This window comes from Piliocolobus tephrosceles, chromosome 14, assembly GCF_002776525.5.
Source record: "Piliocolobus tephrosceles isolate RC106 chromosome 14, ASM277652v3, whole genome shotgun sequence".
In the NCBI taxonomy this organism is placed as follows: Eukaryota; Metazoa; Chordata; class Mammalia; order Primates; family Cercopithecidae; genus Piliocolobus; species Piliocolobus tephrosceles.
Genome location: NC_045447.1, coordinates 43,832,641 through 43,839,921, shown reverse-complemented (window position 1 = coordinate 43,839,921; position 7,281 = coordinate 43,832,641).

Sequence of the window (7,281 nt, the reverse complement as noted above, 5' to 3'; positions counted from 1 at the left end):
TGGGATCTCTGATGTTTCAGTAAATGGTGTCTAGGGCTGGACTCATCTGAAAGCTTGACTGGGCTAGACATCCAAGAAGCCTTCTTCACTTACTTGTCTGGCATCTAGAAAGGATAGCTGGAACAGCTAGAGGTTAGTAGGGCATCTCTCTGTCTCCATGTGACTGGCTTGGGCTCCCTAACAGCATGGTAGACTCAATATAGTGAAGACTAAACTCTGATTTTTTATTTTGTCCAAATTCCTACCTAATGGCCCTGGGGAGTCATGCCCTACAAACCATAAAGTCTTACCAGAGGGGTTTGCATTTTAACTCTATATAGTGTGGTCTGCTTTCTAACCTGACTCTAGCATAACAGCACATAACAAATATTAGGGAAGAAATAAAAATATTTTAACCCTAAATATAATTCCTTGCCATATCTTGACATTGCCCTGAAAAGTTGTCTCTTGTGGGAAAAATCCACATTCCATAGAGAAACCCCTTTCCCGTTTTTTTCCTTCCTTCATTTCCAGATCCAGGAGATAATCAACTAAGAGCCAGGCACCCTTTTACATCGGATAAGAAACATTTTACAACTTGTTCTCTGTGAAGTCTGCTATCTGAGGGCTTCCTCTGCACAATAAAACTTGGTCTCCACAATCCTAACCTAAACATTTCCTTTCTATTGATCCCAGGTCTTCAGATAAACTCAACCAATTATCAACTGGAAAATATTTAAATCTACCTATAGCCTGGAAGCCCCCCCCCAAAAAAACAATGTACATCTTAAATGTATTTCATTGATGTTTCCTGTCTCCCAAAAATGTATAAAACCAGGCTGTATCCTAACCACCTCAGGCTTTTATACATTTTTGGGAGACAGGAAACATCATGTCTCAGGATCTCCTGAGGGCTGTGTCACAGGCCATGGTCACTGATATTTGGCCCAGAATGAATCTCAAAATATTTTACAGAGTTTGACCCTTTTCATCAACAATAGATAAGACTTCTTACATAGTGCCTGGCTTTCCCCAGAGCAAGTGTTCCCAGGTGGAAACTGCAAGGCTTCTTAAGAGACAATTCATGCTCTTTCTCACCCAATATGCATCATCTACTATTTTCGGCACTGGTTTCTTTAGAGGGGGAAAAAGAACTGAAAGGCTTTTCCAAAGCTGAGTGTAAAATCCATCCATGTTTTTATTGTTTCTTTTTTTTTTTTTTTTTTTTTTTTTGAGATGGAGTCTCACTCTGTGGCCCGGGCTGGAGTGCAGTGGCCGAATCTCAGCTCACTGCAAGCTCCGCCTCCTGGGTTCACGCCATTCTCCTGCCTCAGCCTCCCGAGTAGCTAGGACTACAGGCGCCCGCCACCTCGCCCGCTAGCTTTTTGTATTTTTTAATAGAGACGGGGTTTCACCATGTTAGCCAGGATGGTCTCAATCTCCTGACCTCGTGATCTGCCCACCTCGGCCTCCCAAAGTGCTGGGATTACAGGCTTGAGCCACCGCACCCGGCCCCTTTTTTTTTTTTTTGAGACAGAGTCTCCCTCTGTCACCCAGGCTGGAGTGCAGCGGCGTGATCTCGAATCCCTGCAAGCTCTGCCTCATGGGTTCACACCATTCTCCTGCCTCAGCCTCCCGAGTAGCTGGGACTACAGGCACCCACCACCATGGCCGGCTAATTTTTTTTTTTTTTTTTTTTTTGAGAGGGAGTTTCGCTCTTGTTGCCCAGGCTGGAGTGCAATGGCGTGATCTCAGCTCACCTCTACCTCCACCTCCCAGGTTCAAGTGATTCTCTGCCTCAGCCTCCCTAGTAGCTGGGATTACAGGCATGTGCCACCACACAAAGCTAATTTTGTATTTTTAGTAGAGATGGAGTTTCTCCTTGTTGGTCAGGGTGGTCTCGAACTCCCGACCTCAGGTGATCTGCCTGCCTCGGTCTCCCAAAGTGCTGGGATTACAGGCATGAGTCACTGTGTCTGGCCTAATTTTAATATTTTTTTTAGTAGAGACGGGGTTTCACCGTGTTAACCAGGATGGTCTCGATCTCCTGACCTCGTGATCTGCCCGCCTCGGTCTCCCAAAGTGCTTGGGATGGCAGGCGTGAACCACCATGCCCAGCCTATTATTTCATTTCTAATGATGTGTCTATCCATATCTAACCCCAAAGCAATTTTTTTTTCTTGAGACGGAGTCTCGCTCTCTCGTCCAGGCTGGAGTGCAGTAGCGCAATCTCTGCTCACTGCAAGCTCCACCTCCCGGGTTCACGCCATTCTCCTGCCTCAGCCTCCCAAATTGCTGGGACTATAGGCGTCCACCACCACGTCCGGCTAATTTTTTGTATGTTAGTAGAGACAGGGTTTCACCGTGTTAACCAGGATGGTCTTGATCTCCTGACCTCATGATCCGCCCGTCTCGGCCTCCCAAAGTGCTGGGATTACAGACGTGAGCCACCGCGCCGGGCCTAACCCCAAAGTGATTTTTAAAGAAAGTTTTTTGTAGAGAGGGGTTCTCTCTATGCTACCCATGCTGGTCTCAAACTCCTGGCCTCAAGCGATTCTCCCCCCTCAGCCTCTCAAAGTGCTGGGATTACAGGCGTAAACCACCACACCTGGCCCCCAAAGCAGTTTTGAAATACCTTTATCGGCCGGGCGCAGTGGCTCACGCCTGTAATCCTAGTACTTTGGGAGGCAGACGCGGGCACATCACCTGAGGTCGGGAGTTTGAGAACAGCCTGACCAACATGGAGAAACCCATCTCTACTAAAAATACAAAATTAGCCGGGTGTGGTGGCGCATGCCTGTAATCCCAGCTACTTGGGAGGCTGAGGCAGGAGAATCACTTGAACCTGGTGAGCCGAGATCATGCCATTGCCCTCTAGCCTGGGCAACAAGAGTGAAACTCCATCTCAAAAAAAAAAAAAAGAAATACCTTTATTGTCTTTCAAAAACATTTAGCTTAATTTTCATAGAAGCAGCAACAATCTTTCCACTTGCACTTGTATTTCCAGAGTTTACTTCATATTTAATTATGTAACATAATTTCTGTAATAAATAAAACTAACTCAAACAGATTTTGGGAGAAACTTCTCAACTGGTAGACTCAGTAAGTCCCAGAAAGTAGTTTACCAGCTATGAGCATTCGGTGCACATGGGCGTAAATTAGTATATTTTACAGACAGAATAGAGGGCATTGGTTAATACAATTAATCGGTTAAAAGGGTTTCTAACGTATCTTTTTTGAACCTTTTGAATTGGAAGTACATAAACCACTTCAAGAATCATGGACTCGGCTGGGTGCAGTGTCTCACACCTGTAGTCCCAGCAATTTGGGAGGCCGAGGCAGGCAAATCACTTGAGGCCAGGAATTTGAGACCAGCCTGGCCAACATGGTGAAACCCTGTTTCTAGTAAAAATACAAAAATTATCAGGGTGTGGTGGCATATGCCTGTAATCCCAGCTACTTGGGAGGCTGAGGCACGAGACTGACTTGAACCCAGGAGGCAGAGGTTGCAATGAGCCAAGATGGCACCACTGCACTACAGCCTGGGCGACAGAGCGGGACTCGGTGTCAAAAAGAAAAAGAAAAAGAAACATAGGCTGTATTGGCTTTTATAATCCAAAGCCTGGGGTGGATCTGGCATGACTTGATTCAGGGACTTGAATGATGTGTCAGCTCCCAATCTTCCTCTGTCTCTCAGCTGTGCTTACCACCATGTTGGCTTCATACTAGACTCCATGCAGTGATGAGACAGTGATGGTAGCTCCTGGCACAGAAGAGAGAACATGTAACCCTCTCAGCTATCCTAACAAAAAGTCTCACTACTTTTTATCAGCTAAGATTGGGTATATGCTTACCTTGTAATGATCTGTGACCAGGGAGATGTGATGACCTGATTGACTTAGGGTTGAGTCCCATGCCTCTCTGAAGCCCTTTCTAACCCCTGGACTGAGAAGAATTGCCTTGGAGCATTTCAGCTTGCTATTACATAAGTTGTTGGTTTTTTTTTTTTTTTTTTTTTTTGAGATAGAGTCTTTCTCTGTCACCCAGGCTAGAGTGCAGTGGTGCGATCTCGGCTCACTGCAACCTCCGCCTCCTGGGTTCAAGCGATTCTCCTGCCTCAGCTCCCAAGTAACTGGGATTATAGACACCTGCCACGATGCCCGGCCAATTTTGTTGTTGTTGTTTTTGTATTTTTAGCAGAGATGGGGTTTTACCATCTTGGCCAGGCTGGTCTCAAACTCCTGACCTCAAGCAATCCACCCGCCTCGGCCTCCCAAAGTGCTGGGATTACAGGTATAAGCCACTGCGCCTGGCCTTACAGGTTAATTTTTTTTTTTTTTTTTTTTTTTTTGAGACAGAGTCTTGCTCTGTTGCCCAAGCTGGAGTGTAGTGGTATGATCTCGGCTCAATGCACCTCCACCTCCTGGGTTCAAGAGATTCTCCTGCCCCAGCCTCCAGAGTAACTGCGACTATAGGCACGCACCACCATGCCCGGCTAATTTTTTGTATTTTCAGTAGAGATGGAGTATCACCATGTTGGCCAGGCCGGTCTTGAACTCCTGACCTCAGGTGATCTGCCCACCCCAGCCTCCCAAAGTGCTGGGATTACAGGCGTGAGCCACCATGCCCAGCAGAAGTCCATTCTTGAAGTAATGATTGGGTTAAGGAAGGACTATGGGCTTCTTGAGGGCAAGAATGGCATTGTGTTTCTTTCTGTATCCTTACTCTTCATACGTAGCACCCAGCATGTTTCCCTATACACAGCAGACATCACTTAATTGTGAACGAAAAAACTGCAAGCATCTTTCTTCATTCACTGTGTATCTTATTGCAGTTTATAGAAGACTTGCCCTTACTGTGCAAAATGCTAGTCCCTAGTTGCCTGGGTTTTGTCATCTTTTAATCTCTTGTGCTGCCAGAAGGCCTCAAAGCATAGATTTGAATGGGGCTTGGACTCTGAGACCCATAGATCTAAGCTGCGTATAGAATTCCCTGAGGGAAGTCTTTTCCTCTCCATCTCAAGTCTGGCATATTGCTCTATAATGCTGGTTATGGTGATGCTGCAGTTTTAATTTTACCTTTTGTATTTGTTCTAGTGCCACTTTAAAGGACTCTCTTTGGGTCTTTCCCCCAATCCTCCTTTCTGACCCCCAGCTTCTCTTGGTCCCTCTCTTCCCTGCAGCCACAGCTGCCTGGCTCCAGGGCACTCAGACGGCACTGTCGCCTAGGCAACCCAGAAGGGGGCTTCCGTCTACTGTCTCCCCAGAGGGGTTGGGCTGGCCCCGAGCCAGGAAGAGGCAGGGGGCAGGGGACCTGTACCAGCCCTGCACAGGGCATGTCAGGAAGTAAACAGACTACTGGTGTGCTGTCTGCATTAAGAGATGGGGAATGTCATGGGTGTGTTGTCTGTGTGTTATGTAAGCAAACAACCAAGGATGCCACTGCTGGCTAAGAGCAAAGAAATGGAACAAGAGAAAGAAGGCCCTCCTGTACATCTTGGACTCAGATCTGCAGTGTTGGGGTTAACTGGCCAAGGCTCTGTTTTAATTTCCTAGGGCTGCTGTAACAAAGTACTACAAACTGGATGGCTCAAAACAACAGAAATGTATCATCTCACAATTCTGGAGGCTAGAGATCCAAAATCAAGGTGTCAGCAGGGCTGTGCTCCCTCTGCAGCCTGCTGGAGAACTTCCTTGCCTCTTCCTAGCTCCTGGTGGTTTGCTGGCAATCTTTGATGTTCCTTGACTTACAGCCACATAACTCCAATCTCTGCTTCCATAGTCACATAGCGTTCTCCCTGTTTGCCTCTGTTTTCATGTGGCCTTCTTCATATAAGGACACTAGTCATATTAGGTTAAGAGCCCACCTTTGCTCCAGTATGACTTCATCTTAACTAATTACTTCTGCACTAACCCTATTGCCTAACAAGCTCACACTCTGGAATGGGGATTTGGACTTCAACATATCTTTTGTAGGGGACACAATTCATCCCGTAACAGCCTCCCAGATGCGTATGAAATGATGGGGGAGATGGTTTTAGAAGTTCCCATAGTAAAAGAGAAAGCCCTTTCTAGGGCTAATTGACAAAACTGAGGAAGCTCTGGAACACCAGGCTGAGGATTTTGGCTTTATTTAGTAGAGGGGAGCCACGAAGGGTCTCAGAGAAGACAGCAGTGTGGCAATCTATAAGACTCAGGGTTTTTGTCATTGGTTGCTTTTTATGTTTTAGTGCCAGTGAAATGAACCACTCTTTTCTCCAACGCATACTCCCAGCTGCCTCTTTAAGTAACAGCCCTACACAGCTAGTTGTAGCATGACAAAAACCTTCAAAATGAATAGCACAGAGTTTGGTGTGGTTCCGAAGTAAGACTGCCACTTGCCAGCTGTGTCAGCCTTAGTTGCCTCCTCAGTCAAATGAGGATTATAAAAGTACCAATCTCAAAGAGTTGTTACGGGGATTAAATAAGTATGATGAATATATATAATATATATAACATATTACATATATTATATTATATATATATGTCTCAGAAGAAAGCCAGGCAAAGTAATAACTCAGCAAATGTTCACAATTATTATGCAAAGATGAATAGTCCATTTGGCTAAGGAGTAAAGTAGAAGTCATTATTATTAGTGCTGGTTAAGCACTTTGGGAGGCCAAGGGGGTGGATCACTTGAGGTGAGGAGTTCAAGACCAGCCTGGCCAACATGGTGAAACCCCATCTCCAATAAAAATACAAAAATTAGCTGGGTGTGGTGGTGTGCACCTGTAGTCCCAGCTACCCAGGAGGCTGAGGCAGGAGACATGCTTGACCCGGGTGGCAGAGGTTGCAGTGAGCCAAGACCACACCACTGCCCTCCAGCCTGGGCGACAGAGTGAGACTCTGTCCCAAAAAAGAAAAAAAAAAAAAAAAGAATTGGAAGAGAAAGCTTTCACTTTTACTTTATACAATTTTAAAATAAGCACATAGTATTTTAATAATGAAAACTTAATTCCATTTAGAAAATTATTAAAATAAAGCATTTGGTATGCAAGCAACATTATTATAGGCGTATCTTGAATCTGCTCTGATTTTCTTCAAGGAAATCATTCATGAATATGCATAGACTATTTCTGGAAGTATCTTCAAGAAGCTGATGACAGCGGTTGCCTCTCAAGAGGGAGATGGGGGGACTGGTGTTTGGAGTCAGGGATGGGAAGAAAATGACCCTTATGCTATATTTTCTTTTATAAGATTTAATTTGTTTTTAACCAAATGCATGTATTATGAATTCAAATAAATTAAAAGAAAATTTTAAAAA